Source organism: Capra hircus, chromosome 13 (assembly GCF_001704415.2).
Source record: "Capra hircus breed San Clemente chromosome 13, ASM170441v1, whole genome shotgun sequence".
Classification (NCBI taxonomy): Eukaryota; Metazoa; Chordata; class Mammalia; order Artiodactyla; family Bovidae; genus Capra; species Capra hircus.
The window spans coordinates 46,947,463-46,973,472 of record NC_030820.1 but is presented as its reverse complement, the minus strand read 5'-3'; the positions used below and the strand labels follow the sequence as shown (position 1 = coordinate 46,973,472).

The 26,010-nt window shown below is 40.4% G+C and overlaps 1 pseudogene; it reads left to right on the top strand.

The window, feature by feature from the left end:
• On the top strand, positions 2,190-26,010 carry LOC102191714 (annotated as a pseudogene).

Below are 26,010 nucleotides of genomic sequence, written 5' to 3'. Positions count from 1 at the left end.
ACTAAGAGGTAGTGCTATGTCTTACTCTCAGTGGACCCATGTACACAGTCTGAAGCAGCAGATTGGGACCCAAAAAAAGGAGCCAGGGATCATCCACATAAAACTGTGAAGTCTAATTCACTGAGAAGAGGTGGTCTTGGAAATTATGGAGCATAAAAAAAAATGCTGCCTCCTTGTGGGTTTCAACTATATCGTTTGTCTTTGACAAGAGGAGAATGGAGAGTGAGAAGGAAAGAGGGAGGTGGGGTAAAGAGAGACAGAGATGCCTTTCTACTTGACTCAACAGACACTCACTGAAAATGTAGAGGATGAAGAGGTGTGCCTGCAAAAAATGCAGGTGGAGAGAAGCTCTGGAAGCAAAAGCTCATCCTGGGCTGTGCTGCGGAAACTGCAATGTCAACAGCTACCTTGCACTGCCCTTCTGGAATCCCCAGGAAATTCTCATGGATGGAGTTCCTTAGCAGCAGGGGAAGTACTGCCAAGGGGAGAGGGACAAATTCTGGGTGCGGCAGACCCCTTAGGTAGATAACAGAATTTCTAAGAGTGAGTGGGAGTCCCATAATGACCATTAAAAAGAAATTGATGCCCCCTTTTAAAGCAAGAATGAGATAGGACTGTTTGCTCTCATCCCTTCCATTCAAACTACTAGAAGTCAGTCTAATAAGACAAGGGAAAAAACATTATAAGCATTAGAAAAGAAGAATACTATTGTGATTATTTGCAGAGAATATGCTTGTCTGCAAATAAAACCCAGAATAACCTAGTAAAACTTAACAAATAAGAGAGTACAAAAAGGTAGTTGACTACAAGATGCAGAAACAAAAATCAATGGCGAACTTGACAAATTCAACTTGATACACTTTGAATTATACCAAATTCAAACCAAAGCACATATTTTTTCAAGGCACATTTTTGAAGAAGGGACTTAATCCATCAGCTAGCAATATTTATTATAAAGTTATGGTAAAACTGGAAGAGTGGGGTATTCACAGAAGGGACAAACAACTAGGCCAATCAAATAAAACTTAAAACCCCAGATTTCAGATGCATGTATGTATAGGAATTGACAAAATCCATTTTTTTCCAAAATGTGGAAACCAATGCTAAAGAGCTAATTTATTCTCAGTTACAGAGAAATAAATTGAGATTTTAAACACTTGACTTCTTTGCAGAAAATCTACACCCCCTATCTACCTTTTGTAGAGGCACTGAAAAGGATTAGGGGATGGGACAGAACAGGGAAATATTCCCTGCTCCCACTTCAGCCTGTGCTAATGCAAAGAGAGAGGCAGCAACATACAAGGGGGTGAAGGGAAAGTGGTGTCCAGGCATTCCTGGGTCACCAGCAACAGAGAGAGCAGAGGTGGAGATGGGAGCCATGATGACCTGGCTACTGTCAGGTGAATATCTCATAAAACACTGAAAAGAAACTCCACTGACACGAGGCTAGGAAGCTGGGAGCCTGGTCCAAGGATAACTTTTTACACAAATCCAGTCAAATATCATACATTACCAATAGAATTCCTCTGTGAGTAACACACTGACATTCCACTTCCTAAGTACATTCAGCAATTGTCTTTTCTGCTTTCAACAGTCTTTACCCATTTTTTATTTCAATTTTTGTTAGAGCATAGTTGATTTATGATGTTGTGTTATTTTCAGGTATACAATAAAGTGAATCAGTTATACATGTACTTATATCTACTCTTTTATTTTAAATTCTTTTCCCATATAGTCCATTACAGAGTACTGAGTAGAGTTCACTGTGCTATACAGCAGGTTTTTATTAGTTATCTATTTTACATATGGTAGTATGTATATGTCAGTCCCAATCTCCCAATCGTCTTTACCTATCTTTATCACGATAATCCTCTCCTTCGCCATAAGCACTAAAGAGCCAGCCAAAGCTGCATAACTCATGAGCTGTGATTCTGCCATCATGCATTTATCGCCAGTTGATTTGTGTCTATTCCTGCCTGTCCCCGGTCTTCTCCCTACTCAGGCTTCTCTAATACCATGCGAGTAACCCTAAACCTTCCTGCCTTCATCCGTATCACCTGCTCCAGTTTCTCTGGCGGAATTAGCTCTCTCTCATGACTACTGGCTGGTTCTGGTCTCATGCACAGCTCTGGTTTCCACTCCATTCGGACTGAGCTCTACTGGATGCAGAAGGATTCCCCAGAGTGAAGATGCAACTTTGCTCCCAGTATGAGAGACCGCTGCCCTCTCCTTTCCCAGAGAATGCCTCCCAGGTTTCAGCACCAGCACAGACCGATAACAGTAACCTGTAATTTAGATTCATGTGACCCAGCTCTTCTATTGGGCTTGATTTCTTGGTCCTTCTCCCATATCTTCCAGCTTTATTACACCTCCTTCCCCACCTCTAACCTGCACCCCTGATACCCAGAAAACCAAATTAAGATCCTAGACGTCTTTAGTCTTTCTCTATGTGCCAGTTGGAATCTTAGTAGGAAGTGAATTCAACTCAGCTGGTTCAAATGAGAAACCGTTAATAAAGAAGGTATTTACAGAGGTGTGGGTGGAGATAAGGGAATCAATAAGGGGTGACGGGGCTCCCAGAAACCAGCAGCAGAGGGTAGTTTATCACCCTTAGGACTGGAGAGCAAGAGAAGGAAATGATGGCACAGGAGCTCAGTGAGAGCTGGAGTCACAAGAAAGGGGTTGCTCCTGGAGGGATGGAGCCACTGTCAGAGCAAGAAGTAGTACACCCTGACCTCTCTCTCCTGCTGCCCTCATCTCAAGCACCTTCCATTGGTCAAACCCAACCAGAATCCAACTGGCATGTGAGCCCAAAAACTGTCATCTGTAGAGTCACTCTCTGAGCACAGAGTAGGGCAGAGAAGGGTAGAAAATGCAAACAGGTGGGCAACCAGTACAAGCAGACCCTCTGTTTCTCATGTCAGACCTTTCATTTCTCCTGCAACCATGAGTGTTTCAGACTTGGGCTCTCCTGGCCTCCTGACAGGGGGCTTCTCTTAAGCCCTTCATGAGGTGTCTACCTGGTAATAGCCAATGTGTTATGGCTCCCACAAAAGTATTCCAACTACTCAGATATGCCACCCCCGGGCAGGGAATACCTGGTACTTCTCAGATGCTAGGAGTTACTGGGAATTTATGGAGAGAGGACAATAAAGGCATATCTCCACCAAGGGAGCTCCCAGTGGAGACACAGGCAGGTGGGATGAAGCAAATGAGAGGAAGGCCACAGGATAAGAAGCTCAAGCCAGGACGCTTTGTTCCAATTGGTGGGCGATAATCCTTCCTCTTCTTCCGAGGTGTGCCCAACACACAGCAGAATGGCTCAGGCAATTATGATAGGAAGGGCTGCAGACCGTGTAACAATACCCATTGCATGTTCACATCCTTTGTCCTATTCAGACCAGAGACAGATTCCCAGCCCCAGCTTGGTCACACACAATTGTCCTGCCCTGACTGAGTTCTTGTTTCCCTACCTGCATTTCATATTCTGAGTTTCTTCCTTTCCTTCTTCCTAGGTTTATTTATGTCATCCCATCACTTTTTGTTGTCACCTAATCACAATTTCATGTCCTTTGTCAACTTTTAGTGACTTTAAAAAGCATGGTTGCCATAACCACTCTTGTAAAAATGAAGGACTGGCTGCCTTATTTAGCAGTAGTTATATCCTACCTTGGAATGGCATCTTGGTTAAAACAGAGAGTGTGGGCTTCTATTTTATCTTAACACTGAGAATCAGGGACCAAAACCAACACACTCACCACCAGCAGGCACATACATTAGCTCATTTAACCCTTCAACTCCCCTCTGAGGTGTGAACCACTATTAGTCTCGTTTTAAAGATGAGGTAACTAAGGCTCAGAGAGGTTGATTAATTTGCCCCAGGTCATGAGGCTAGTGAGGATACTCTCAGTTCTCTCTCTGTCCTTATGACTGTCTGTGACCTAAGAGTGAGGAATAAAGGCAGCGCTTGAAGGAAAACACTTCTCTCTCCTCTGGTTGCCGTTGTTTCTCTGTCTTCCCTTTGGATTCTGTACAGAGCTGCTGTTCATCTTTGCCTTATGCTTCAGAACAAGACAGAATGAATGAATAACCAAGGCTATTGGGAGCAGCCTCCCAGATAGGATGACCAGATCCCCAGGAAGCTTGAACACCTGGCTGCCGCGGCTGAACCTTTACAATCTCAATTCAACAGTCTGCCACTGTGCCTTTGTTATTTCTTGTGAGCCTGCTGTATTTAAGAACATAGAAAAGAACTTTTGTTTAGCCAGGAGGTATGGGAGTGGGGTCATTCTGAAAGAGGAAAACTGAGACAGAAATGGGACAGAGCCTCTAACTGCTCTTCATTCTCCCATTGTCTCTGTCAGGCGTCATTTCCAAACTACAAAACCAGAAAAGCACGGCTCGTTAAGTTCTGCATTATCTGGGACAGTTGGGGATCTCTCATCCATCCCTCAACATGCACACACACAGAGAGAGAAAGAGAGAGACCCTGAATTTGGTACAGAATGGATAAATGCCAAGTATTCCTGCCCTGATTGAACTCTGAAGCTAAATCCACCTTGATATTTGAATTTCTGAATAGGGAAATGTCCAGAGAGGCAAACTGTCCTGTACAAAGTCACAGAACTGTTCACATGGCAGACTATGGTCTAGAATCCAGTCTCCTCATCCCCAAGCAAATTTTTCACATTGCATTAATCCTCACCCCCTCCATGAGGGCTTGTTGCAGAGGGTCATCAGCAGGGTCCAGCTAGGCCCTACATATGGGGATGAAGAGAAGATTCATAGGGGAAGAGGTTCTTGAAAACCCAAGAGTTGAGTTTCATGGTCTTTCTTGGGCCAAAGAGAACTCTTCCCAGGTAAGGCTGGGAATTACAAATTTACAAATTAAGATACAGGATGCCCAGGCTTCCCAAGTGGTACTAGTGATAAAGAACCTGCCTGCCAATGCAGGAGACATAAGAGATGCAGGTTCAATCCCTGGGTTGGGAAGTCCCTTGGAGGAGGGCATGCAACCCACTTCAGTAATTTTGTCTGGAAAATCCTATGGATAGAGGAGCCTGGTGAGCTACAGTCCAAAGGAATAGCAAAGAGCTGGATATGACTGAAGTGACGGAGCACACACAGCAAACACATACAGGATGCCCAGTTAAACTTGAATTTCAGATCAACGATACCTAATGTTTCAGAATAGGTATATCCAAGTATTTCACCTGTATCTGGCAACCCTATTCCCAAGGTTCAGATGAAGAGGAAAACACCATAACTGCCACAGATACTTCCTCATTTCCCTGCAGATGTTCAGGCCCTCAATGCTCTGACTCTAGCCAATGGAACCTGCCTTGTTTTCTAGAATTATTTCTGGTCTGAGGTAAACATGGCACCAGCAAGCAATTGGGAAAGTTAGGGAGTTCATAGAAAATATAGATCCCAAAATATTTAACCCATACCACTGTATCTTTGCTACCTGAACTTCTCAGAGTGTGAAACATAGACTTGTCATACTGGAAGATCTACCCATCAGGGATGCCCTTCTAAGGACAATGCCAAGCAGACTACCCCAAAGTAGGGAAGTTCTTTACCCAGATTTCTTGAGTGAATGAATGAGCAAACCAGGGCCAGAGCAAAAAGTCAGGAAATCTGACCTTTGAACAATAGCACTCCCTTCTTGAGCTGACACCCCAGTTCTCTCCCAACCCAGGCCTGAGGCATCTTTCAAAGCTCAATGGAATTCCCTCCTTCTTCAGTGGAAAGGCAAGCTCCTGGATGTCCGAGGCCTGGCTCACTCATTTAGGGCCCCCAGGGCCTATCTCAATGCTAGACACAAAATGAGAAGCCAATTAAAAGTTGAATGAATGAATGACTTTTCTGACTACAAGGACCTCAGGAATCCAAGAAACAGGGATTTGGAGTAAACAATGATAGGAATCCATTGTCACCAATCTTGAATTCATTCATTTATTCAATATTAAATATACTGAGCTTTTTGAGGTCCAAATGGGAAAGTGAAAGTGTTATTCACTCGGTTGTGCCCAACACTTTGGGACTCCATGGATTGTAGCCCACCAGACTCATTTGTTCATGGAATTCTCCAGGTAAGAAGATTGGAGTGGGTTGCCATTCCCTTATCCAGGGATCTTCCCAACCCAGGGATTGAAACTGGGTCTCCCAAATTGCAGGCCGATTCCTTAACATCTGAGCTATCAGTGAAGCTTAATTTTCCATTTTCTTTAAAAATTGCTTGGTCCCTACCCCATCTCAACCACTTACAATAATAGCAGTCTCATTTTGATAAAGAGTCATTGTTTAGCTGTTGAAAAGTCAAGTTCAATCTTGCCCAAGTCAAAACTGCAATCTCATAAGCAATTCCAAGTATCAATTCTCCTTGCAGGTTCTACCTAAACTGTGGCTTGAGGCCTTGCAATGAGGATAGGGGATGTGAGCTATTCCACCCTTCCTCTACTTCCTCCCTGTAATGAGACAAAGTAGAAGATATTAGAAAAAATAGGGAAGCCTCAATTTACTTAGCTAGTGCTATTTGTGATTGTCTCTTGGCTACAGAAGTCTTCTGTACATGGTAGGGTCCCTACCTTGCACCTGGTCAGATGCATTGGCAGATCCTTTGGAAGTAACCCTACACGAGCCTCCATAATGTATAGTTTTCTGATGTGGGCAATGTGCTCTGTGCATAACCTGCATGCTTCTTCCTTTCTAATTCTTGTCCAACTAATCTGTCTGAAATCCTTTTCATGCTGTAGTCCCGTCACCTCTTGAGAAACCTCCTATCAAGACTGCTTAAACCTAGAGACTGTTCATAGTATCTATTTATCCATCCTTGCTTCTCCAAGTATAGAGTGCTATCTGCCTATTGACACCTTCATTCCTAGACCTCCCATCACAGTCAATGCCAGCTAACATTTCACCTTCAGCATGACTTGGTTAGATGTGGATTCCAGTATGTTTCACATAAGTCTCCCAGGTTGCAGTTCCCCTAAGAACTCTCACCTCCCTCCTTCCCTGTAGATACAGCAAGAGCCACAGGAACTTGAAGTCCCTGGTGGTCCAGTCGTTAAGACTCTGTACTTCCAATGCAGGGGGCAAGGGGTTCCATTCCTGGTTGGGGAACTAAGATCCCTCAGGTTGCAAAGTGCAGCTAAAAGAATACAAAACAAACAAAAACAAAAAAAAGATGAAGCCACAGGATTCTGCATCTCAGCAAGCTACCAGCTTTCTGGTGAGAAGCCAAGTGGAGGAATGTGGATTATCCACGAAGAGAAGCAAAGAAACACCTAGAAATGAGCAGCAGCCCTTGGCTGAACTCTCCGTTCCCAATGACTCCTGATAATCACATCAAATGATTTATAAGATAGTCTTAAAAAGACTGAAGGTAGAAGAAAGTATTGATGGCCACTGAACTTGTTCTAATGTTTTCTACTAAGTCTGGCATAGGTATGTCTAGCATCTAACTTTGCGATGCAGATAAACACACATTGCATCATCTATCCTGCTGGTGTGTGTGTGCATGCTCAGTCATGTCCAACTCTTTGCAACGCCATGGACTGTCAGCCAGCCAGGATCCTCTGTCCATGGGGTTTCCCAGGCAAGTATACTGGAGTGGGTTGCCATTTCCTCTTCCAGCAGATCTTCCCGACCGAGGGATTGAACCCACATCTCCTGCATTGGCAGGTGGATTCTTTACTGCTGAGCCATCAAGAAAGCACTCCTCTATTCTAGTACCTCTTTTTGAGAAGTGAAGGCAACTTTCACCTATAATTCTCATCTTTAAGGTTTCACTGAAATCCCATGATATCCAAAAAAGTCCCTTCAACTTCCTGTTAAAATCATTTATTCATTCACTCATCCATCTATCTACTCATTCAGCATATTGTTAGAGTACATTATTGAGCGTAGCAATGAGACACCTGACTTAAGGAATCTAGATGGAAGATCTCTCTGGGAGAGGGCATCTGAATCCAAGATCAAACTGAACCATCAGCACAAAAAAGGACCTTAAGTACTTCCTTGGTGGTCCAGTGGTTAAGAATCTGCCTGCCAATGCAGGGGATACTGGTTTGATCCCTGGTCTGGAAAGGCATCACATGCAACAGGGCAGCTAAACTACTGAGCTTATGCATCACATCTATTGAAGCCCACACGCCCTAGAGCCCTTGCTCTGCAACAAGAGAAACCACCACAATGAGAAGCTGATGCACTGCAGCTAGAGAGTAGCCCCTGCTTGCTGCAACTAGTGACAGCCCACATGTAGCAATGAAGACCCAGCACAGCCAAAAATAAATAAATGTTTTTTAAAAGGACTTTAGAAACAAAAATGAAACAAAACAATATAATCAATGGCCACATTAATATATGTAAAATCTGACTCTAGGGACACAGTGACCAACCACCCTGCAGTCTGAAACTCATACCCTCAGATGAATGGGATCCATTTGGAACACCACATTTCCCTGAAAGATGTAGACAAACTGGAGATGGCTGTCAAAAGTAGCTGCACAGCCCTGAAAACCATGCTCTAGGAAGAATGAGCAGGAGAGTTTACCCAAGAAAACAGAAGACCAACAAGAGAAACAAAAGTAGCAGCTGCCTTCAGTATTTGAAGGCTAGTGATATTAATTGTAACCACACACAAAGGGTATGACCTCAAAGAGTAGATCTACAAACAATAATAGAAGATTCTCCGAAACTAAGATTTCAGTTGTATGTATTAAATCCCTTCCTAATCAATCAGTTTAGTTCAGTCACTAGGTGGTGCCCAACTCTTTTGCATTTGAAATCAACTCTGTGCATTTATGTAAATTATATACTGGTTTTGTTGTTGTTCAGTCACTAAGTTGTGTCCAACTCTTTGCCACCCTATGAACTGCAGCATGCCAGGCTTCCCTATCCTTCAGTGTCTCCCTGAGTTTGCTCAAGCTCATGTCCATTGAGTCAGAGATGCCATTCAACTATCTCATCCTCTGTCATCCCGTTCTCCTCCTGCCTTCAATCTTTCTCAGAATCAGGATCTTTTCTAATGAGTTGGCTCTTCGCTCAGGTGGCCAAAGTATTGGAGCTTCAGCTTCGGCACCAGTCCTTCCAATGAATATTCAGGACTGATTCCTTTAGGATTTACTCCCTTGCAGTCCAGGGGACTCTCAAGAGTCTTTTACAACACCACCAGTTCAAAAGCATCAGTTCTTTGGCACTCAGCTTTCTTTATGGTCCAGCTCTCACATCCATACATGACTACTGGAAAAACCATAGCTTTGACTAGATGGACCTTTGTCAGCAAATAATGCTTTTTAATATGCTGTCTAGGTTGGTCATAGCTTTTCTTTCAAGGAGCAAGCATCTTTTGATTTTGTGGCTGCAGTCACCATCTGCTGTGATTTTGAAGCCCAAGAAAATTAATTCTGTCGCTGTTTCCATTGTTTCCCCATTTGTTTGTCATGAAGTGATAGGACTGGATGCCATGATCTTAGTTTTCTGAATGTTGAGTTTTAAGCCAGTTTTTTCACTCTCCTCTTTCACCTTCATCAAGAGACTTTTTAGCTGCTCTTCAATTTCTTCTATAAGGGTGATGTCATCTGCATATCTGAGTTTGTTGATATTTCTCTTGGCAATCTTGATTCCAGCTTGTGCTTCATCCAGCCTGGCATTTTGCATGATGTACTCTGCATAGAAGTTAAATAAGCAGGATGACAATATACAGCCTTGACGTAGTCCCTTCCCAATTTGAACCATATTGTTCAAATATGGTCCATTGTTCCATATCCAGTTCTAACTGTTGCTTCTTGACCTGCATACAGGTTTCTCAGGAGGCAGATAAGGTGGTCTGGTATTCCCATCTCTTAAAGAATTTTCCACAGTTTGTTGTGATCCACACAGTCAAAGTCACTTTCTAATAGTCAGATTCATTTAATTACTTGCGCAGCCTGTCAATGAAGATGTAAACTAGGAACTGATTGACCATCTGTCGAGGACAGGAAGTTTCTCTACTGCAATGGTCTTCAATCAGCATTAGTAGAACATGCTAAAAAAAGATTCCTAAAATAATTCCCACTCCAGGCTTGAAATCGGAACTCTTGGGAGTGTGACTCAGGTGTCTACATATTTCAGTAAGCCCCACAGGTGATTCTAAAGAGCCAACCAGGACTGAGAACCAGTGCTCTGTGGGGCGGAGAGACACACTGTGGCCATTGCCAACTCCCAGACTGGACAATTTTAAGAAATATTTGGTAAGAAGTGAGTTGGGCTTCCCAGGTGGTGCTAGTGGTAAAGAACCTGGTTGCCAGTGCAGGAGACATAAGAGATGCTGGGCATAAGAGACATAAGATCCCCCAGAGGAAGGCATGGCAACCCACTTCAGTATTCTTGCCTGGAGAACCCATGGACAGATAAATGGTAAAGAAGTTGTGGTACATATACACAAGAGAATATTACCCAGCCATAAAAATAAACACATTTGAGTCAGTGCTAGTGAGGTAGATGAACCTAGACCCTGTTATACAGAGTGAAGTAAGTCAGAAAGAGAAAAAGAAATACTGTATATTAACACATATATATGGAATCTAGAAAAATGGTACTGATGAACCTGTTTGCAGGGCAGTAATGGAGGCGCAGACATAAAGAATAGACTTTGAACACAGTAGGTGGGGGGAGAGCATGGGAAGAATTGAGAGCATAGCATTGAAATGTATATTACTATATATTAAATAGATAGCTAATGAAAAGTTGCTGTATAACACCGGGAGCTCAGCGTGGTACTCTGTGACAGCCTGGAGGGGTGGGCTGGGAGGGAGGGGACAAATATTTACTTATTGCTGATTCACATTGCTGTACGGCAGAAACCAACACAACATTGTAAAGCAATTATCCTCCAATTAAAAAGAAAATTTAAAAAATTTAATGCCATGAATTTTAAATTTGCTGAGATTGATTTTTGTGGGGAGAGAGCAAATTAGCCAAGATGGACTATCCAGGCTCCCTCGTCCCACGTTTTGTAAATAATGACTACGTAACAGCTAAGATTTATAGCACTGCACATGCACGTCACGAGGTACTCGCTTGGTCACGGGTTGTATGCTGTAGGGATACGCAAGCACCACTGAGCTGTGCCACAGCTGTGTCCATTGGGTCAGCCAAGGGAGGAGAGAATAAAGTGTGTCTGCTGCTGCAGCTGCTGCATCAGCCAGAAGAGAATACTGCTACAGCTGCTGTGCCAGCCAGAAGAGAATAAACCTGCTGTAGTTCCTATGGCTCCTGAGTCTCCCTCCAGTCCCTTAGCTTGCACCTTGCCTACTCTGGGTTCAGTGAACAGTGTGAGCAGTGAGACAACTGGCATCACAAACAGGATGAAGAGTGATACAATTGTTACATATGATGCTTTTGTGTAACTATCACCTGATAAGTTGTAAGATATTTCCAGCATTCTAGAAAGTTCTCACATGCCACTTTCCAGGACTCTCCTTCTCTGCCCAAGGATAGTACTATTTTAATATCTATAACCATAGAGTATTACTACCTTTCTTAAATGTCAAAAAAATAGAATTATACAGCATGTGTTATTTTATGTGTAAATCTTTCATTCATCCATAGATCTCGAGAAGATTTTTTAAAAGGTATAATATAAACCAAAAACCAAAAAAATGAAGACAGCGGGAGAGGAAATGACAGTCACCATATTTTGAAAGCTGGGTCATAGTAGGATGTGTGGTAATTGAGTTGGTAGATGTGAGAAAGTGGAGTCCAAAATCAGCAGTGAGAAAACCCAAAATGCCATCTGCTTTGCTCAACAGAAGCCCAAAAAATTTCAGGATTGAGGATGATACTGAAAACAGAGTGAAATGAAGAGAGTAGTCATGAGCAAATAAACATCCAGATTCTCCTTATTGGTACCATCCAAAGACAGAAGGACTGTTTTTCCTGGAGAGAAAATAGTACAGACACCAGGCACAGGTGAGGGCAGGAAGTGTTATATTGGAGACTGGAAAATGGGCAAAATCTGCCTATATACTGAGTGTTGACACTCCAACCCTATTTCTCTTCTAGTTACCTGAATTCTGGCAGCCAAGGTTATACTGCTAGAACTGGGCAGAGAAGTTTTCTCCTTTAAAGTCTGGCCCAGTTCAAAGGGGAAAGACCCAAAGATATGACAACAGAATTTTTCTAACAAAATGGCCCAGCCAGGTCACTCTACGAGACCCACAGGTCAACAAGGGTCACTCATGAGTACAGAAATCCCCATCAATATTAGTGACCTGCAATTCAATGTGAGCAGACAAGCAGACATCTGAGGGAATCCAATGATAAAGACAAAAATAATAACTAGAAGGAAGTAACTTAGAGGGAAAAAATATACACATATATACCTGATATATATGATATACCAATATATAAATTTATTAAAATATATAATTTATATATTTAATATGTAATATACCTCCAGGTCATCTGTAACTCTGATGTACTCCTTTTAATTACCGAACAATATTTCATGTGTGTGTGTTAGTCACTCAGTCATGCCAACTCTTCACAACCCCATTGACTGTAGCCCACCAGGCTCCTCTGTCCACGGGATTTCCCAGGCAAGAATACTGGAGTGGGTTGCCATTTCCTTATCCAGGGGATCTTCCCAACCCAGGGACTGAACCTGGGGGTCTCTGGCATTGCAGGCAGATTCTTCACTGTTTGAGCCATCAGGGAAGCCCAAGAATACTGGAGTAGGTAGCCTATCCCTTCTCCAGCAGATCTTCCTGACCTAGGAATCGAACCAGGATCTCCTGCATTGAAAGCATATTCTTTACCAACTGAGCTATGAGGGAAGCCCAATAATAACCAAGCAATATCCCTAAGAGAGACTAATTACCCCAGTCATTTTATTTTTTTATTTATTAATTACTTTACAATAATGTGATGGGTTTTGTCATACATCAACACAAATTGGCCATAGGCACACATGTGTCTCCTCTCCTGAACCCCTCTCCTACCTCCCTCTCCACCCCATCCCTCTAGGTTGTCACAGAGCACCAGCTTTTGGTGCCCTGCTTCATGCACCAACCTCCCACTGGCTATCTGTTTTATATATGGTAATGTATATGTTTCAGTGCTATTCTCTCAAATCATCCCACCCTCTTCTTCTCCCATAAATTCCATAGCTCAGAGCTTCAAGCACTCTAACCACTGATTTCAGTTTGTTCCTCCTATCTAGCACTAGACACAGTGATGATTATGCCTGAAATCATATGGTTCTTCTTCATCTTCAGTACATACTTTCAAAGAACTTTTGCCACCAGCATCTGCTTTTTATGGAACCAATGTCTTCCTTGCTTCTATCATTCTATCCTTCATAAAGAAGGAGATGAGGGTCTCCTCAATATACTGATTGACTTTTCCTTGGCGTGTGTAAGTTTCTTATATTATGTCAGGTAGTATCTCTATTATAAGCCTTTTGTCTCTAACTGGAGAACAAACAACTTCATTTGCTGTTAGAGGAATTTTATGTCAGCATTTTTGAGGATATTTTTTGGAGGAGAGGACTTAACAAAGGAGAAGAGAGAAATTGAAATCTAATGGCCACATACAGCCCAGAGGAGAAAAAGTCTGAGGTTGTCCCACTTGTATTAATGAAAAATAAGCCTAGAGTATGGGATGCACATACTCATAGGAAGACTCAAGAAAGAGGTATGCACATCTACCTGCCTGTAACTTCTGAAAGGAAAAATAACTTGAAACTATGAAATATGATAACAAACTCACCAAAGTGTATTGCATATACCTTTTGTAGGCATATAAATTGAGAAACATAAGTTACATTTCTCTTCTACAACAAAATAGAAATTATAAATCTTCCATCAAGGTAGAAAAGAAAATGTAAGATCACTTTGCTGTAACTCAGCCACCTGCACTGTTCAGATCATGCTGTCTCTACATCCACGCCATCCATGCACCAACCTGCTTCTTCGTGTGCAGTTCTCTTCACTTCATGTGCGGTTCATGTTGCTTAGTTCACACATTTCATCTTTTCCTCAGTCACTAGATATTTTAGGTATGTTTGGCAATGATTTCTTTCTAACACTGTCTAGTACAGTAGCCACTAGTCACATGTGGCTATTTAAACAACTAAATTAAGCAACACTTAAAATTCAGTTCCTTAATTACACAAGCCACATCTCAAGTGCACACACAGTGGGGACTGTCAGACAGCACAGCTACAGAGCATGTTTTTCTCTGCTGTACAGTGTTTAGAAAAACTTGAAAGTCATATTAGAACAAAAGTCTTTCTCTTTCCTTCCTTACACCTCTCCTTTCTCCTCCTTTTCTACAACAATCTCTTCTTATATCTGGTTCAGAATTCCTACAAGAGAATTTTGATAAGATTCTCCAAGGTTTGTGGGTGACGACCTAGAGGTATGAGATGGGAGGAGTGGGAGGGCTCACGAGGGGGAGGATATATGTATATATACATATAGATAGTTGTGACTGATTCGCATTGTTGTATGGCAGAAACCAACACAACATTCTAAGCAATTATCCTCCAATTAAAAAGAAAGAAATTAAAAATAAATCCCTGAATTCTACAGCAATGACCCCAAACTTCTTATAAAGCACCCCAACAATAAAAATACCTGAGTTGCAATCAAAGGAAAATTTAAAAGAATGAACTGCACATGAAATGAACATTTAATAAATAGTTCTATAAATTCATTCATTAATAGTTTTTTATAACAAATAGTTCTGATTAAGATAGCATTAAAATAAAACTCATGTATACCTGTGGCTGATTCATGTCAATGTATGGCAAAACCAATACAGTATTGTAAAGCAAAATAAAGTAAAAATAAAAATTAAAAAAATAAATAAAATAAAATATGCCTATTGTTAGTATTTTGAATTAAAACTAATTCAATCTACTTTTTTAAATGTTGATTTAACATTTTGTGATAATACAGGTCTATTTCTTTCAACACTTGCTTTTGATTATTGTCATAGCTGAAAAAACTTCTCATGAATAGTAAATGTAGTAATAACGTCATTGGATGGGCTCTCCCAAATTGTGATACTCATTTTTCCATTAGTGTAGTTTCAACTAATTATGTAAAAATTCTTGTTGACACTTGGCAATTAAATCACCATATTCCCTGATGCTCTTGCAGACTAGCCAGAGGGTGCTGTATTCTTTTGTATTTAGCAAAGCAATTCAGTACAAAACCTACCAAAACACTTCACTTTGAAGCTTTTAAATGACTCAATGGTTCTGTTCCCATTTCCCCACCCCATTTTTATTGTGGTTAAAAAAAACACAAATAAAACTTATCATCTTAACCATTTTTAAATGTACATACAGTTCACTACTGTTATGTATATTCACATTGTTGTGAGTGTATATTCAGAACTTTTCGTCTTATACATTGAAACTCTATATCCATTAAACAACTCCTCTTTCCTCCTCTATCTTGCCCCTCATAATCACCGTTCTATTTTCTATTTCTATGATTTTAACTACTTTAGATACCGCATGTAAGATCCTCAAGGTTTATCCATGTTGTAACATGTGATGAAATTTTCTTCCTTTCTAAAGCTGAATGATATTCTGTTGTCTATACACACCACATTTTGTTTACCCTTTCAACTATTGATGGACATTTGGGTTGTCTCTGTCTTTAAGTTAGTGTGAATAGTGCTGCTGTGAACAAGAGTGTGCAAATATCTCTTTGAGATTCTGATTTCAATTCTTTTGAATATATATACTCAGAAGTGGAATTGCTGGATCATATGATAATTCTATTTTTAATTTTTTTATTTCATTTTTCCATAGCAATTGAACCAGTTGCACCGACAGCATACTAGAGTCCTAATTTTTCCACATCCTTACCAGCAATCATTATTTTCTGTTGTTTTTGTTTGCTTGTTTTTAATAGTTGGCATCCTAATGAGCATGAGGTAATATCACATTGTGGTTTTGATCTACATTTCTCTGATGGTCAGTGAGCATTTCCAATATGCTTTTCAGCCATTACTATACTATCTTTAGAAAAATATCTATTCAAGTCCTTTGTTCATTTTTAATTCATTTGAATTTTTGTTGTTGAGTTGTGAGAGTTCTTTATCTATGCTGTATATTAACCCTTTATCAGCTACATGATTTACAGATATTTTCTCCCAATCCATAGATTACTTTTTCAGTTTGTTGATTGTGCCCTTTGATTTGCAAAGTTCTTTTTTTAAGTTTGATGTAGTTTCCTTTGTCTGTTTTTGCTTTTGCTGCCTCTATTTTGGTATCATATCCAAGAAACCTGTACCAAGTCTAATGTCATGAGTTTTCCTCTATGTTTCCATCTAGGAGTTTAATAGTTTTAGGTGTTAGGTTTAAATCTTCAAGGATTTTGAGTTAATTTTTGTGTATGGTATAAGATAAGGGCCTAACTTCACTATTTTGCATATGAATATTCAATTTTCCCAACACCATTTGTTGAAAAGGCTTTTCTTTCCCTGAGGTCTTGACTCCTTTGTAAACATCCTATGACTATGAACACAAGGGTTTATTTCTGGGCTCTCTAGTCTATGCCATTATTCTGCTTGTCTGTCTTTATGCCAGCACCACACTTTTTTGATTACTATAGCTTTGTAATATGTTTTTTTAAATTTTTTTGTTGAACAATGATTGATGTCATGTCAATCTTGTGTTAATTTCTGCTACATGACAAAGTGATTCAGTTATACATATAAATACATTTTTTTCACATTCTTTTCTACTATGGTTTATCACATGATACTGAATGTAATTCCCAGTCTTATACAGTAGGAGCTTGCTATTAATCCCTTCTTTTTTAAATTTTTATTTTGTATTGGAGCCTAGTTGATTAGCAATGTTGTGTTAGTTTTAAGTGTACTTAGGTGCACAGCAAAGAGATTCAGTTATGCATATACATGTATCTATTCTTTTTCAAATTCTTTTCCCATTTAGGTTACTGAAGAATATTGAAGGACTTCCCTGGCAATCCAGTGGTTAAGATTCCTCACTTTCAATGCAGGGGGTGTAGTTTTGATTCCTGATTGGGAAACTAAGCTCCCACATGCCACCCAATTTCACTGCAGTACTATTTATGATAGCCAGGACATGGAAGCAACATAGATGTCCATCAACAGATGAATGGATAAAAAGATGTGCTACATACACACAACGGAATATTACTCTGCCATAAAAGAGAACAAATTTAAGCAAGTTCTAGTGAGGTGGATAAACCTAGAGCCTGTTATACAAAGTGAAGTAAGTCAGAAAGAGAAAAGCAAATATAGTGTATCTATCTATATATATATATGGAATCTAGGAAAGTGGTATTGATGAACCTATTTGCAGGGAAGGAGTGGAGACACAGTGTAGAGAATGGACACAATGGGGAGCGAGGGAGGGGATGAATGGAGAAAGCAGCATCAACATACATAACACACTATCCTGTGTAAAATGGATAGGTGGTGAGAAGCTGCTATATAACACAAGGAGCCCAGTTTGGCACTCTGTGATGGCCTTGGAGGGGGAATGGAAGAAAGAGAGAGAGGCTCAAGAGGGAGGGAATATATGTATAATTATGGCTGATTCATGTTGTTATATGGCAGAAACCAACACAACATTGCAAAGCTTAAACAACAAAAAGTAATAAAAGAAAATGACATTTGAGAAGATCCCACATGCTGTGTAGTGCAGCAAATGAAAAAAATAATATTGAGCATTGTTTCCTGGGCTATACAGTAGGTCCTTGTTGGTCATCTATTTAAAATATAGTAGTGTGCATGTGTCAATCCCAAACTCCCAGTCTGTACCTCCCAATAACCTGTCCCCTCTGATAGCCATAAATTCATTCTCGAAGCCTATTTATGTTTTCTAAATAAGTGAATTTGTATTATTTTTTAGATTCCACATATAAGAAATATATGATATTTGTCTTTCTGTCTGACTTACTTCACTTAGTATGATAATCTCCAGGTGCATCCATGTTGCTGCAAATGCCATTATTTCATTTTTTTAATGGTAGAGTATATGTACTACATCTTCTTTATCCATTCAACTGCGGATGGACATTTAGGTTGCTTCCATGTCTTACCTATGGTAAGTCACACTGTAATGAATACTGGAATGCATGTATCTTTTCAAACTATGTTTTTCTCTAGATATATGCCCAGGAGTGTGGGCATATGGTAGCTCTATTTTTAGTTTCTTAAGAAACCTCCATACTTTTCTTCATACTGGCTGTACCAATTTACATTCCTACCAACAGTGTTGAAGGGCTCTATTTTCTCCACACCCTCTCCAGCATTTATTGTCAGTAGATTTTTTTGATGATGGAAATTCTGACTGGTGTGAGGTGATATCCCATTGTAGTTTTTATTTGCATTTCTCTCATAACTAGAGATTTTGAGCATCTTTTAATGAGCCTCTTAGTCATCTGTATATCTTTGGAGAATTGTTTGTTCAGGTCTTCTGCCTATTTTCTGGTTGGGTTGATTTTTTTCTTTTCTGTGGAGTCTCATGAACTGTTTGTAAATTTTGGAGACTAGTCCCTATTGGTCACATCATTTTCAAATATTTTCTCCCATTCTGTAAGTTGTCTTTTTTATTTTGTTTATGGTTTCCTTTGCCATGAAAAAGTTTAGTTTAATGAGGTCCCATTTTTTTTTGTTTTTATTTCCGTTCCTCTAGGAGATGGCTTGGAAAAGATATTGCTGTGATTTATGTCTAAGACTGCTCACCTATGTTTTTTCTCTTAGAATTTTATAGTATCTGGTCTTACATCTAGGTCTTTAATCCACTTAGAGTTTATTTTTGTTTATGGTGTTAAATAATGTTCTAAGTTCATTTTTTTCCTTCTTTTATTTTTTTTTTTTACTTTATTTTACTTTACAATACTGTATTGGTTTTGCCATACATTGACATGAATCCACCACGGGTGTACATGTGATCCCAAACATTAACCCCCCTCCCACCTCCCTCCCCACAACATCCCTCTGGGTCATCCCCATGCACCAGCCCCAAGCATGCTGTTTATTTTTGTTTATAGTGTTAAATAATGTTTTAAGTTCATTTTTTTACATGTTGTTTTTCAGTTGTTAAGTTGTATCTGACTCCTTGCAATCCCATGGACTGCAGCATACCAGTCTTCCATGTCCTTCATTATTTCCCAAAGTTTTCTCAAACTCACTCCATTGAGTCAGTGATGCCATCCAATCATCTCATTCTCTGTTGCCTGCTTCTCCTCCTGCTCTCAATCTTTCTCAGCAGCAGGATCTCTTTGAATGAGTCTGCTCTTCGTATCAGATGGCCAAAATATTGGAATTTCAGCTTCAGCATCAGTCCTTCCAATGAATATTCAGGGTTGATTTCCTTTAGAATTGGCAGGTTTGATCTTCTTGCAGTCCAAGGGACTCCAGCACCACAGCTCAAAAGCATTAATTCTTCAGCACTCAGGTGATGGACAGGGAAGTCTGGCGTTCTGCAGTCCATGGGGTTGCAAAGAGTCAGACATGACTGAGCCACTGGATTGAACTGAACAGCCTTCTTTATGGTCCAACTCTCACATCCATACATGACTACTGAAAAAAATCTTAGTTTTGACTATATGGACCTTTCTCAGAAAAGTAATGTTTCTGCTTTTTAATATGCTGTCTAGGTTTGTCATCGGAGAAGGCATGGCACCCCACTCAGTACTCTTGCCTGGAAAATCCCATGGACAGGGGAGCCTGGTAGGTGGCAGTCCATAGGGTCGCTATGAGTTGGACATGACTGAGCGACTTCACTTTCACTTTTCACTTTCATGCATTGGAGAGGAAATGGCAACCCACTCCATGTTCTTGCCTGGAGAATCCCAGGGACAGGGGAGCCTGGTGGGCTGCCGTCTCTAGGGTCACACAGAGTCGGACACGACTGAAGCGACTTAGCAGCAGCAGCAGCAGCAGGTTTGCCATAGCTTTTCTTCCAAGGAGCAAGAGTCTTTTAATTTCATGGCTGCAGTCACAGTCCACAGTGATTTTGGAGCCCAAGAAAATAAAATCTGCCACTATTTTCATTGTTTCCCCATTTAATTGCCATGAAGTGATGAGACCAGATGCCAAGATCTTAGTTTTTTGAATGCTAAATTTTAAGCCAACTTTTTCACCCTCCTCTTTCACCTTCATCAAGAAGATCTTTGCTTTCTGCCATAAGGGTGGTATCATCTGCATATCTGAGGTTACTAATATTTTTCCCAGCAATCTTGATTCCAACTTGTGATTCATCCAGTCTGGCATTTTGCATGATGTACTCTGCATAGAAGTTAAATAAGCAGGGTGACAATATTGAACCAAGCCCTTGTTCCATGTACAGTTCTGTTACTTCTTGACCTGTTTCCTAGAAGGGAGGTAAGATAGTCTGTTACACCCATCTCTTCAAGAATTTTTCAGTTTCTTGTGATCTACACAGTCAAAGGCTTTAGTGTAGTCAATGAAGCAGAAGTAGATGTTTTCCTGGATTCCCTTGCTTTTTCTATGATCCAGTGAATATTGGCAATTTGATCTCTGGTTCCTCTGCCTTTTTGAAGTCCAGCTTGTACATCTGGAATTTCTCGGTTCACATACTGTTGAAGTCTAGCTTGAAGGATTTTGAGCATTACCTTGCTAAAGTGTGAAATGAGTGCAATTTTGATGACCTTTTTTTGGCATTGCCCTTAACTAGGATTGGGCTTCCCTGATAGCTCAGTTGGCAAAGAATCCACCTGCAATGCAGGAGACCCCAGTTCGATTCCTGGGTCAGGGAGATCCCCTGGAGAAGGGATAGGATACCCACTCCAGTATTCTTGGGCTTCCCTTATGGCTCAGCTGGCAAAGAATCCATCTGCAATGAGGAATACCTGAGTTCAATCCCTGGGTTGGGAAGATCCCCTGGAGAAGGGAAAGGCTACCCACTCCAGTATTCTGGCCTGGAGAATTCCATGGACTGCATAGCCCATGGGGTTGCAAAGAGTTGGACACGACTGAGTGACTTTCACTTTCACTTCTCTGGGATTGGAATGAAAATTGACCTCTTCCAGTCATGTGGCCATTGCTGAATTTTCCAAATTTGCTGGTATATTGAGTGCAGCACTTTAAGAGCATCATCTTTTAGGATTTGAAATAGCTCATGTAGAATTCCATCACTTCCACTAGCTTTGTTTATAATAATGCTCCTTAAAGCCCACTTCATATTCCAGCATGTTTGGCTCTAGGTGAGAGACCACTAGCACCACCTGAGAAGCCCTTTTTACATGTAGCTGTCCAGTTTTCTCACTATTATTTATTGAAGAGACGGTCTTGCCTTCTTTGTTACAGATTGTTGTTATTCAGTCACTAAGTTATGTCCAACTCTTTAGGATGCCTTGCAGTCCAAGGGACTCTCAAGAGTATTCTCTAGCAGCACAGTTCAAAAGCATCAGTTTTTCTGTGCTCAGCCTTCTTTATGGTCCAACTCTCACATCCGTACATGACTACTGGAAAAATCATAGTGTTGACTATATGGACCTTTGTTGTAAAAGTGATGTCAGATCACTTTGTTGTTACAGATTAATTGGCCATTGGTGCATAGACTTATTTCTAGTTTTCTGGAAATAAATTTTTTCCTGTTCCTTTGATCTATATATCTGTTTTAGTGTCAGTACCATACTGTTTTGATAACTGTAGCTTTGTAGTATAGTGTGAAATCAGGAAGCCTGATTCCTTCAGCTCCATTTTTCTTCCTCAACATTGCTTTGACTATTAAGGGTCTTTTTGTTTCTCATATAAATTGTAAGATTTTTTTCTATTTCTGTGAAAAATGCCATTGATAATTTGATAGGGATTGCATTGAATCTATAGATTGCCTTGTGCAGTGTAGTACTTTGACAATGTTGATTCTTCCAATCCAAGAACATGGTATATCTTTTCATCTGTTGGTGTCATCATTGATTTTGCTCAGCAGCATCTTATAGTTTTTGCAGTACAAGTCTTTTGCCTCCTTAGGTAGGCTTTTTCCCAGGTATTTTGTTCTTTTTGATATGATGGTAAATGAGATTGTTTTTCTTTCTGATCTTTTATTGTTAATGTATAGAAATCTAACATTGATTTTGTATCTTACAAATTTACCAAATTCATTGATGAAGTCTAATAGTGTTTTGGTAGCATCTTTGAGATTTTCTTTGTGTCGTATCAACATGAAACCGGTTCCGATGTGGTATAGCCACGCAGTGTAGGCTGTACCCAAGCTCACAGGTCTTGTGAGGAGAAAAATTCACCGAGCCAGGTAGATAAAAGAGACGACTGAGTCTTGCAGCAAGGAAATAGAGTTTATTGAACAGAAACAGAAAAGGCTTCTGACATAGACATCAGAAGAGGGTAAAGGAGAATACCCCCTTCCTTAACTTGAGCAGAGCTTTATATACCTTCTAGTGGGCTACTAACAATAGGTTAAAGAAACATTTCAAGGCTGTAAAAGTTTTTCCAAAGCTCTTTCCCAGCGTATACATCTTGAGATAACATCAGCACAAGATTGACCAAAAGGTACAAGTTCCTGTGAGGGAGGAAAAAACATGCCTTTGGGCAAGATATGTTGTTGCCATTTAATCATCAGTCAAGAGCAGCAAAATATGCTTTTGAGCAAAATATACTGTTGCTATTTGATCACAATGGCTACATGACATACTGCTGCTGCTAAGTCACTTCCATCGTGTCCAACTGTGCGACCCCATAGACGGCAGCCCACCAGGCTCCCCCGTCCCTGGGATTCTCCAGGCAAGAACACTGGAGTGGGTTGCCATTTCCTTCTCCAATGCATGAAAGTGAAAGTGAAGTCTCTCAGTTGTGTCTGACTCTTCGCGATCCCCTGGACTGCAGCCCACCAGGCTCCCCCGTCCATGGGATTTTCCAGGCAAGAGTACTGGAGTGGGGTGCCATTGCCTTCTCCTACATGACATAAGGCTAAGGAAAAACATGTCTGCGAGAAAGATGTATTATTGTCATTTAGTAATAGATGTGTTTTTGTTATTTAGTAATTATCACGGAGCCTATGTGACTAAGGCAAAGAATGTATACCTCCTCCCTAAGGGCGCCTTATCAACCTGCCTGAAGTTAACTATATCACTGTAATCGGCAAATAGCGGCAGTTTTACTTCTTTTTAAATTTGGGTTTCTTTTATTTCTTTTTCTTCCTTGATTGCCATGAGTAGGACTTCTAAAACCATGTTAAACAAAAGTGATGAGTGTAGACTTCCCTGTCTTGTTCCTGATCTTAGAGGAAATGCTTTCAGTTTTTCGCCATTGGGTACTCTGTTAGCTGTAAGTTTGTCATATGTGGCCTTTATTATGTTGAGATATGTTCCCTCTATGCCTACTTTCTAGTGAGTTTTTAATCAGAAGTGGATGCTGATTTTGTCAAAAGCTCTTTCTACATCTATTGAGATGATCATATGATTTTTATTCTCTTATTTGTTGGTGTAGTGTATCACAGTGATTGATCTGGGGATACTAAAAAAACTTTTCCACCCCTGGGATAAATCCCACTTGATCATGGTGTATGACCCTTTTAATGTATTGTTGGGTTCAGTTTGCTAGTATTTTGTTGAGGATTTTTGCATCTATGTTCATCAGAGATATTGGCCAATAATTTTCTTTTTTGTGGTATCTTTGCCTGTTTTTGGTATCAGTGTGAAGGTAGCGTCATAGAATGAGTTTAGGAGTATTCCTTCCACTGTGATTTATTGGAATAGTTTCAGGATAGGTGTTAACTCTTCTCTAAATTTTTGATAGAATTCTCCTGTGAAGCCATCTTGTCCTGTACTTTTGTTTGTTATATGTTTTTTAGTGTACAGAGGATGGGGGAGCTGGATGGCATCACCAACGCAATGGACGTGAACTTGAGCAAACTCCAGGAGATGGTGAGGGACCGAGAGCTGTGACCATGGGGTTGCGAAGAGTTGAATACAACTAGGCAACTGAACAACATGTATTTTAATCACAGTTTCGATTTCAGAACTTGTGATTGTCTGTTCATATTTTCTATTTCTTCTTGGTTCCTTCCTGGGAAATTTTGCCTCTAAGAATTTGTCCATTTCTTTCAGGTTGTCCATTTTATTGGCATATAGTTGATTATAGTCTTATGATCCTTTGTATCTGTGGAGCCATTGTAACTCTTTTGTTTCTAATTCTATTGATTTTGAGTTCTCTCCCTTATTTCTTGATGAGTCTGGCTGAAGGTTTATCTTTTCAAAGAAACAGTTTTTCCTTTCACTGATCTTTTCTATTTTTTCTTTTTTATTTCATTTATTTCTGCTATGATCTTTATGATTTCTTTTCTTTTACTAACTTGGGGTTTTATTTGCTCTTCTTCTCTAGTTACTTTATGTGTAAGCTTAGGTTGTTTATTTGTGATTTTTCTTCTTTCCTGAGATAAGATTGTATTGCTATATATCTTCCTCTTAGAACTATTTTTGCTGTATCCCATAGGTTTTGTATTGTAGTGTTTTTGTTTTCATTTGTCTGGGTACTTTTGGATTTCCTCTTTGATTTCTTCAGTAATCTATTGGTTTCTTAGTAGCATGTTGTTTAGCCTGTATGTGTTTGTGTTTTTTACAGGTTTTTTTTTTCTTTTAGTTGACTTCTAATTCATAGCATTGTGGTCAGGAAGGATGTTTGAAATAATTTCCATTTTCTTAAATTTACTCCAGCTTGCTTTATAGACCAGTATGTGATCAATTCTGGTGAATGTTAGATGTGACTTGAGAAGAATGTGTATTCTGCTGCTTTTGGATGGAATATTCTATAAATATCAACTAAGTCCATCTGGTCTAAGGTTTCATTTAAGGCCTGTGTTTCCTTATTGATCTTCTGTCTGGATGATCAGACAGTGATGAAAGTGGGGTGTCTTTTTATGTTAGTGGTGGAACAGGGAAGAGCTGCATCCTCCAAAGTGGTAAACCAACACCTCTGTTTGTTTGTTTGTTTTGCCTTAGTTCCACCACTCCAAACACACCCATCAAGGATTCTGGATCTGTCCACCCCAGGCGAAAAAAGACCTTCCAGCTAGGTCCCCTGGATTTTGGCCAACTTTGCACCTCCAGACAACCTTAGCAAGATGTCTTATCTTACTTAAGCAATTACCTTATGCAGTCGTTGCACTGAGTCTGCCTGGCCACTCCTCAGAAAAAGCAGTGGGAGAGGAAAACGGTCAGTCAGGCGCAGCTAGATTCACTGGAAGCACTGTTTGCTAAGACTCAATACCCACATATCTTCATGCAGGAGGAGTTGGTGCTGAAAACCAACTTGCCTAAGTCCAGGGTACAGGTATGGATTAAGACCTGAAGAACTATGTGCCACCAACAGCAGCAGCAATGACAGAATGGAGGTCTAAACAAAGTAACACCTGACATAGACATCTGCCGTGGAAGTGAGTTCAGACAGTGTAACAAGTGGCCTATTCACGCCCCACCTCCGGCACCTTGCTCCCAGCCATTCCCAGCATCAGTGCTCCTGTGTCCATCTGCATATCCCCACTGTCGGATCCCTTGTCTACCTCCTCTTCTTGCATGCAGAGGTCCTATCCCATGACCTATACTCAGGCTTCAAGTTGTATAGTCAAGGATATGCTGGCTCAACTTCCTACTCTGAGAGCAAGGACTGTGGATTGACTCTCATGCATCACCAGCTTTCTGGACCAGCAACCACACTCAGTCCCATGGATAACAGTACAGCCACCAGGCATCTCAATCGGTTCCCAGCTTCTCTTTCCACCCAAGGCTATGGTACTTCAAGCTTGGGTTTTAACTCAACCACTGATTGCTTGGATTGTAAGTACTGTCTCCTAGAAGCTTAACTTCAGTGCTGACTGCTTAGATTATAAAGATCAGAAATCTTCATGGAAATTCCAGGTTTTGTGAAGACTATAGAACCTCCTCTATGGATGAATTTTAAATATACTGGGCTGGACATTCCAGTCTTAGCCAGGCATTGGTTAAAAGAGTTATATGCTATGATACTCAG